The 6,845-nt window shown below is 33.7% G+C and overlaps 1 long non-coding RNA gene across 1 annotated transcript; it reads right to left on the bottom strand.

The window, feature by feature from the left end:
* Positions 1-947: 947 nt before the first annotated feature.
* On the bottom strand, positions 948-2,731 carry LOC139897920 (uncharacterized). The gene is made up of 3 exons (XR_011776826.1): positions 2,313-2,731; positions 2,012-2,104; positions 948-1,034 (listed from the first exon to the last, which is right to left on the bottom strand). It is a non-coding gene; the product is annotated as an uncharacterized lncRNA (long non-coding RNA).
* Positions 2,732-6,845: the final 4,114 nt, after the last annotated feature.

Below are 6,845 nucleotides of genomic sequence, written 5' to 3'. Positions count from 1 at the left end.
TGTCAATGTAGATACGATAATGATGACATGGTGAAACTAAAAGACATTTGATAGATTTCACCATGTTTGACCCATTTACTTGTTGACAGTCCCTGAAAGATACACAATTTCGACATATACATATTCGGATTCTCTGCCCAAATAATCATTAGAAAATGAATGCCAAATGAATTTCTCAATATTGGTACAAACTTATGGAAACATAGTCATAGAAAATGAATGTCATTAACACTATTCCCGTTATCTGTGACATTTAAGTCTACACATCTACACAAATGAAAAAATAGAGGAACTCATTGGCTACCATGCCTACCCTAGAGGTTCATATGAATACGAATATCCTCCCCTTATTGGGAAAAAAGGTCAGACTTTTCAGTAGGAAAACTTCAAATGCAACACGAAAATATCGACATCCTATTTGAAAAGAACGGGAGGATTACGAAACACAAAAAAGTGACATGCTATATATACACCCCAACAAATACAACTAATTTAAGAGACAATACACGGTGAATCATGTTAAGAAGTTTGTTACAAATTCATGTAAGGGCCATTTCAGCACAAGGCAGCAACTATCGTGCATTATGCTTTACTTACATGTATATAGTTCAAAACAACTTCAAATTGCTTTAAAAAAAAAAAAAAAAAAAAAAAAACTTCAAATCATACACACTATTTAATTGATATACCACTTACAAAACAAATTAAAATCATATGAACCAACAATATGCAAGTGTGATTACGAACACACCTTTGCTTCATTAGGCTCCGGGTATTGCAAACAGAAACCCATTGTTTGTACCTCAAAACAACTTCAAATCAACCTGACAATTAAGCATTAAACTTGGAAACTCAATTACAAATTAAAATCTCACTTATATTTTTACTTGATTAATATATAATAAAAATACCTGAAGTATAAAGAAAGATCATTAATTTACTTGTAGCTCATTTATTTCCAAAGCTCTTAATTAAGGGCTTGAAGTTCCCTATATATAGGGATAAGCTGACCTCCATAATTTCACAAGTGCAATCTGTCACCCAACTTATATTATGTACTACTGCTTTTAAATAGGAAAGCATGAAAATGAAGTTATTTTTTTTACATTATGTATCATTGAGTAACGAAACATCCTATATTCAATACGAATAAGACATTAGAAGGTGATGCACCTAAAGATTGAAATATAAGGAGAAGTGTTTTATATATATATATATATATATATATATATATATATATATATATATATATATATATATATATATATATATATATGTATATTAAATGCTTACTTGAAGTTTCAACGATGAGCCATCAAAAGGGTATTCCCATGACAGAGTATTCTCCTAATTGTTCATGGGTGTTATCAATCCTTTTATTACTAATTTTTACTAAAATATGTTCCTATTTTTCATTAAAAATAAGGGTTCAACTGTAACCCCTTGAACACAAAGTAACAATAATCTTCAAATCAACTACCACGATAATAAACCATTAGTAGTAAGTTCTCTGGACTTATATAAATGGGATGAGATGTCAACGAACTTCCTCACTTGATAATGTTTAAACAGGTATACATAAACAGCTCATGGAATGTTTAGTATTATTTTGAACTAATTACCATTTATAATTAAACGAAGAGGCGGTTTACATTAAGGAAAATTTGTAGGATTTGATTTCCCTTGATTAGATTTAAACCATTAAAGTATCTGCATATTGGGACTTAGACTTACTGTTTTGATTCTAGTCAGTTACCTTAAATCCAGCCTATCCAAATAAAATATTTTTCCATCTAAGACACTCACACTGTGTAACGAAGTAGCAGTACTCACAATTCAAGGTAACTATGAATTAAAGGATGTATTGACCCGTGTTTCTCACTTTTGTTTTCCAGACTGCTCATGTGAATAGAACAAATAACTACTTGTAGTAGGGTCATGATATTCAATCTAACTACATGATATTCAGTCTCTTATAAAATCAATAAACCAGAAATAATAAGATGCATACCTTGCATCATGTCAGCTCCTCGAACCCATGTCAGCTCCTGAAATCCACTTTTCACCAATCTGATTAGGAAAACAAACCATATATTTTTCCATCCTGAAATCCATTGTTTTTGGAGTTATATATATGTATGTGTGTGTGTGTGTGTGTATATATATATATATATATATATATATATATATATATATATATATATATATATATATATATATATATATATATATATATATTTCATATTTGTACAATTAGGTCAAAAATAGATACAATCTAATTAAAATAGATAGTATAAGGAGAAGTAACAAACCTCACGATATGATAGATGCAAATATTGGGAAAACATGGATGAACCCTGGATCCTTATGCGACATTGACATCATCAATTTGGGTTGGGTAGAAGATAAAGAGAAGAATTTAATTATATTCACCAAACAATTTTTTATGTTCAGATCGAAATTTTTGTTGCTTGGGTTTCTCTGATTTTTGGTTCGAAGAATGATTTCAGTAGCTTTTTGTTTATGTAATTTGGTTTATACAGAGAAGCCGTGATTTTTTGTTTATGTAATTTGGTTTGAACGTAGGATTGAGCAAATCTACACATCTATGTGTGTGTATGGTGATGATGTACGGCTTTTTTCTATGATTTCTGGCGAATTTCGTACGAAGGAAAAATCTGGAAAGATCACAATTAGGAAGTTGATTAAATCAATTGAAAAGGGGTCGCCCCATTTTTTTTTAGTGATGAGCAGTCATAAATTTGAGCGTGATAAAAGGGGAAGTTCTAAGAGTAGTAACCGTAAAGTTTAAGGGGAAGTTAAAGGAAAAGTTTTAAGGGTAAAAATAGATAAACACAATTAGTCTTAACTAAGATGTAATAATTAAAGCTAAGATAAATTTTAGCCATTAGATCATCTTTTTTAAGGGTTGTGATTTAATTTGATAGGAGATTTTTGAATGTATTAGCTAATATACGCTTTGTTTTAATAAGTAGAGAGGATTCAGATATAAACGTTACTATCAGTTGCATCATGTCTTTATGAATTACCGAGAATAACCGCACCAGAACCATCTTATAACGATGAAATTATGAAGGTAATTTAACCATTCCAAGATGGTTGTGTTTTTTTTTTTCTTTTTGACGTTAGCTGTAATAATATTTGCTCCTTTTTAACACAGGAAATATTCCAGCTAAATGTGATGGTTTATGGTGAACTGTAAAATATGAACCGTCACAGTTATCATAAAGCCATTCACATTCTCCGGTCTGTTGCTAAAGTTAAATCATCCCTATTGATGTTGGACCTGGAGTGTGATGATTTGGTCCTTGCTATGTTCGAGCAATTTTGAAGTAAAATTCGGTGAGGCTGTTTATACGTTTAAGTTTATATTGTGGGCATATGATGGATAAATCTGTTAAAGAATCATATGGTAACTTCGGTGTTGTAGACTTCGTTCATATTCAGTCAAAGTCAATGTTTGTCAAAGTTAGGTCAAAATTTTATAATTTTATGTTTGAAATGTTTATGTTTGTTGGATTATTAACATAAATGACCTAATAAGATATTTCTTTTACGAATCATCTATGAAACATTCCCGCGAATGCGCGGGTTATAAAATAGTTATAATTATAATTATAAGTTAGAAATATGTAGAGATGTCAATGAACCTAAAAAATTCGAGATTCGCGGGTACCCGCGCCCGTGATAGGTGAATAAAATCAAAAATCTTTACCTGCGGTGGGCGATGGATGTAATCTTGTACGCGCTGACTGGTCGCGGGTGGGTGATAGATGTAATAGATCTGTTGCGGGTAAAATCTGATCCGAAAATCTGTAATACCCGTTTGAATGATCCGCATATATACCCGTTCTAATGGGTGGAAATCGCCACATTGAATAAATGTCCAATAGATAATAATTTACTCCGTATAAGTTTCTACATTTCTTATATCATTTTGGTATCGAACTTTTTAGTAACTAGAGCATCTCACAACTACACATTACATGTGTTATATAATCAAAACATGTTGTTGTTTGTTTCGTTTATTAAACTATCTTAATAAATCTAATTTTTACCTATCACTCTAGTAATTTCATTTTAAACATTAGCAACTAAATTTTGATTGTTAATTTTAAACATTATAACTTCGCATATATTAGCAAAAAAAGTATAATTAATATATATTTTCTCATTTTATTATATCATAAACATGGTATATGACTTTTAACGGCGATTTTTTGGCATCGGTAGATCATTTATTTCAACGACCCTCATCATTTCCACGTAACACACACGTTCTGGCGAAAACCCGAACCCGATCGACAGTACCCGAGAACACATCCATGCGGGCAGTGTTCTGGGTAGAGGTCCATGAACGTTTTTCATGTCACTTTAAATTATTTAATGATTTAGTTTTTGAATACGTTCATTTTGAATATGCTCCATGAATAAGATCTGCGGGTAAATCCGTGACCCGCGAATATCCTTGGATACGGGCATGGATCTAAAAATAAAACTGTTAACAAAGATCCGCAAACTAATGGATCATCAAAAATCCGCGGGTACGGGTAATGGATGTAGTGGATCCGCGCCCACGACCCGCAAGTGCCATCCCTAGGAATATGACTTAGAATTATCACTGATGAGGGATATTATTGTAAAATATATTAGCTTATATTATATATTATATTACTTTACATTTGATGTATCTTTTCATTTCAGGTTCTCTTCTATTTGTCTTCCATGACCCATTCCTTTAGAAATGTTTTAATAAATTTTCCTTCATGTCTTTTCTCATCTGCTTCCTTTTGACATTTTCCAGAATTCATGGCCAGAAAAGATTGAAAGGCATAGATGGGAAAGTCCTTTTTTCGTTCAACTTCTTTTCTTTATTGTCTCTTGTTTCCGATAGCTCCTCATTCTCGGTCGAGAAGCTTTCTGTAACTTTCCAACGAGGGGGAGTCGTAAATATCATCTCGTCCCCACCGTGCTCACGGCTCGGCTGGCATGCCTGCAGTAGTGGGAATTATCCCGTTCCCTGATCAGGGACGGAGCCGTATGAAGCGAGAGTCTCACTTACGATTCCTTTAAGAAGGGTGTGATACCACCACCTATCAGGCCCAACGAGCTGTCCATCTAATAAATTATTTCATCAAACGTACTCCCCTCTGGATGCAGGAATAGCGACATGGACTAAATGCCCTGTCCAAGCCAAGGATGTATCATATTAAACCATATCATATCACATCATAGCATATTATATTATATTCCATTTTTGCTAAAATAACTATTACTATTAAAATTCTGAAACCTTCATCAATAAATGATAGAGCCTTTGAACCAATACAACAGAACTAAACAAAACAACCCACTAAAAAACTTGCTAGAACCAAAACCATACTTAACCTATCTAACTCTAACCGAGACACTACAAAAAATACAACACCTAAACCAAAACATAATGTATGGAATCATACGAAGTAACAAACAAAAGTGGCAAAATAACAAGATAAAAGCAACAAAAAATAAACTAACCATCTACATAAAACCAACCAAAGTCACCAAATAAACCAAATTAACGGCATTGGAACCGCCCTTATAATTTATTCATTCTGTTGAGACGTCATCCCATCAGTCTTATCTATACGACGATATGGAAATGTTCAGGTCAAAACGTTGGAGGATTCATGTAAGACCCTAATATTGATTGTGCATAGAGTATTTATGGTATACTTAAGTGGGTGAAGCGTGGAACGGATTAATAAACTGGCAGGCTGTTCTGACCTCTGTACGCGCCGCGCAAGGTCAAGGGTGCGCGCCGCGCATCCATCTGGGACAGTTTTTCTGTTTTGTTTTAATTAGAGTTTAATGAGGGGCTTTTTGATCTTTTCACTTGAGGACGGATCTGAGAGCTTATCAGCTGGTTTGGATCTAATTTTGGATCACATTTCACATCCACAAACACTCTCATCTATCTTAGAGAGAGATGGAGAGTCCTAGAGAGAGAATTGGGGTTTTGGAGAAGAAGAAGCTAGAATTGATCAAAAGCTCGAGTGTTAAATTTGTTCACCTCATTCCTAGCTACGTTTTGGTTGTTGTGGTAAGTTCTAACTCCGAATTTCAATGTTTGATTTGATATTCAAAGTTAGGGTTTGAACTTAAATTGTTGAGAAACCCATTTAAACTCATGAAGTGAGTTTAGTGTTGCTAGTAACCGGGTTTATTGTTATTATTGGTGGGTTTTGGGTTAGAAACTGACTTGGCCATGATTTAGGACTTGGAATTGGGTTTAATCCCTAGGTTTGGTAATTATGGAAGTGTTGGAACCCATTTTAGTGTATTTGAAAGACTAATTTTGAATTGAGTTAAAATTAGGGTTTATGGGTGATTTTGAGAATGAAAAATTTTTAACACTTATGATTGGGTTAATTTGGCATATTAGGACCATTGTCACTAGTGTTAGTGATTATTGGTTAGTTTGGGGGCGTTTCGTGCTTGGAAGTGCAATTGGTCGAAATCGCACTAAGTGTCGTTTTGAGATGGTTTGTAAATCCACTCTAAGTATGTTACTCGTATTGTGATATTGGAATAGGTACTTTTCTTTGGCGAGTTGCGGATTTATTCGGTAGCATTCTTCAAGGCGACAAGGTAAGTGTTGATATCCTATGTGCATATGTATGTGTAGGATGGGTGCGGGTCGGGTGAAGTGGTTCTCAGTTATAGAGCTCACTTCACATATAGGTGGATTTGATGGACTTGTGTAATAGGTCCAATTGGCACGGTTGTGCGTTTTGGTTGACCACCTTTGGCGAGGTGCACACTTTGTGTGTACGTTATCACAT

Source organism: Rutidosis leptorrhynchoides, chromosome 3, assembly GCF_046630445.1.
Source record: "Rutidosis leptorrhynchoides isolate AG116_Rl617_1_P2 chromosome 3, CSIRO_AGI_Rlap_v1, whole genome shotgun sequence".
Taxonomy (NCBI): Eukaryota; Viridiplantae; Streptophyta; class Magnoliopsida; order Asterales; family Asteraceae; genus Rutidosis; species Rutidosis leptorrhynchoides.
The sequence above is the reverse complement of the archived record's forward strand: the minus strand, read 5'-3'. Positions and strand labels throughout refer to the sequence as shown.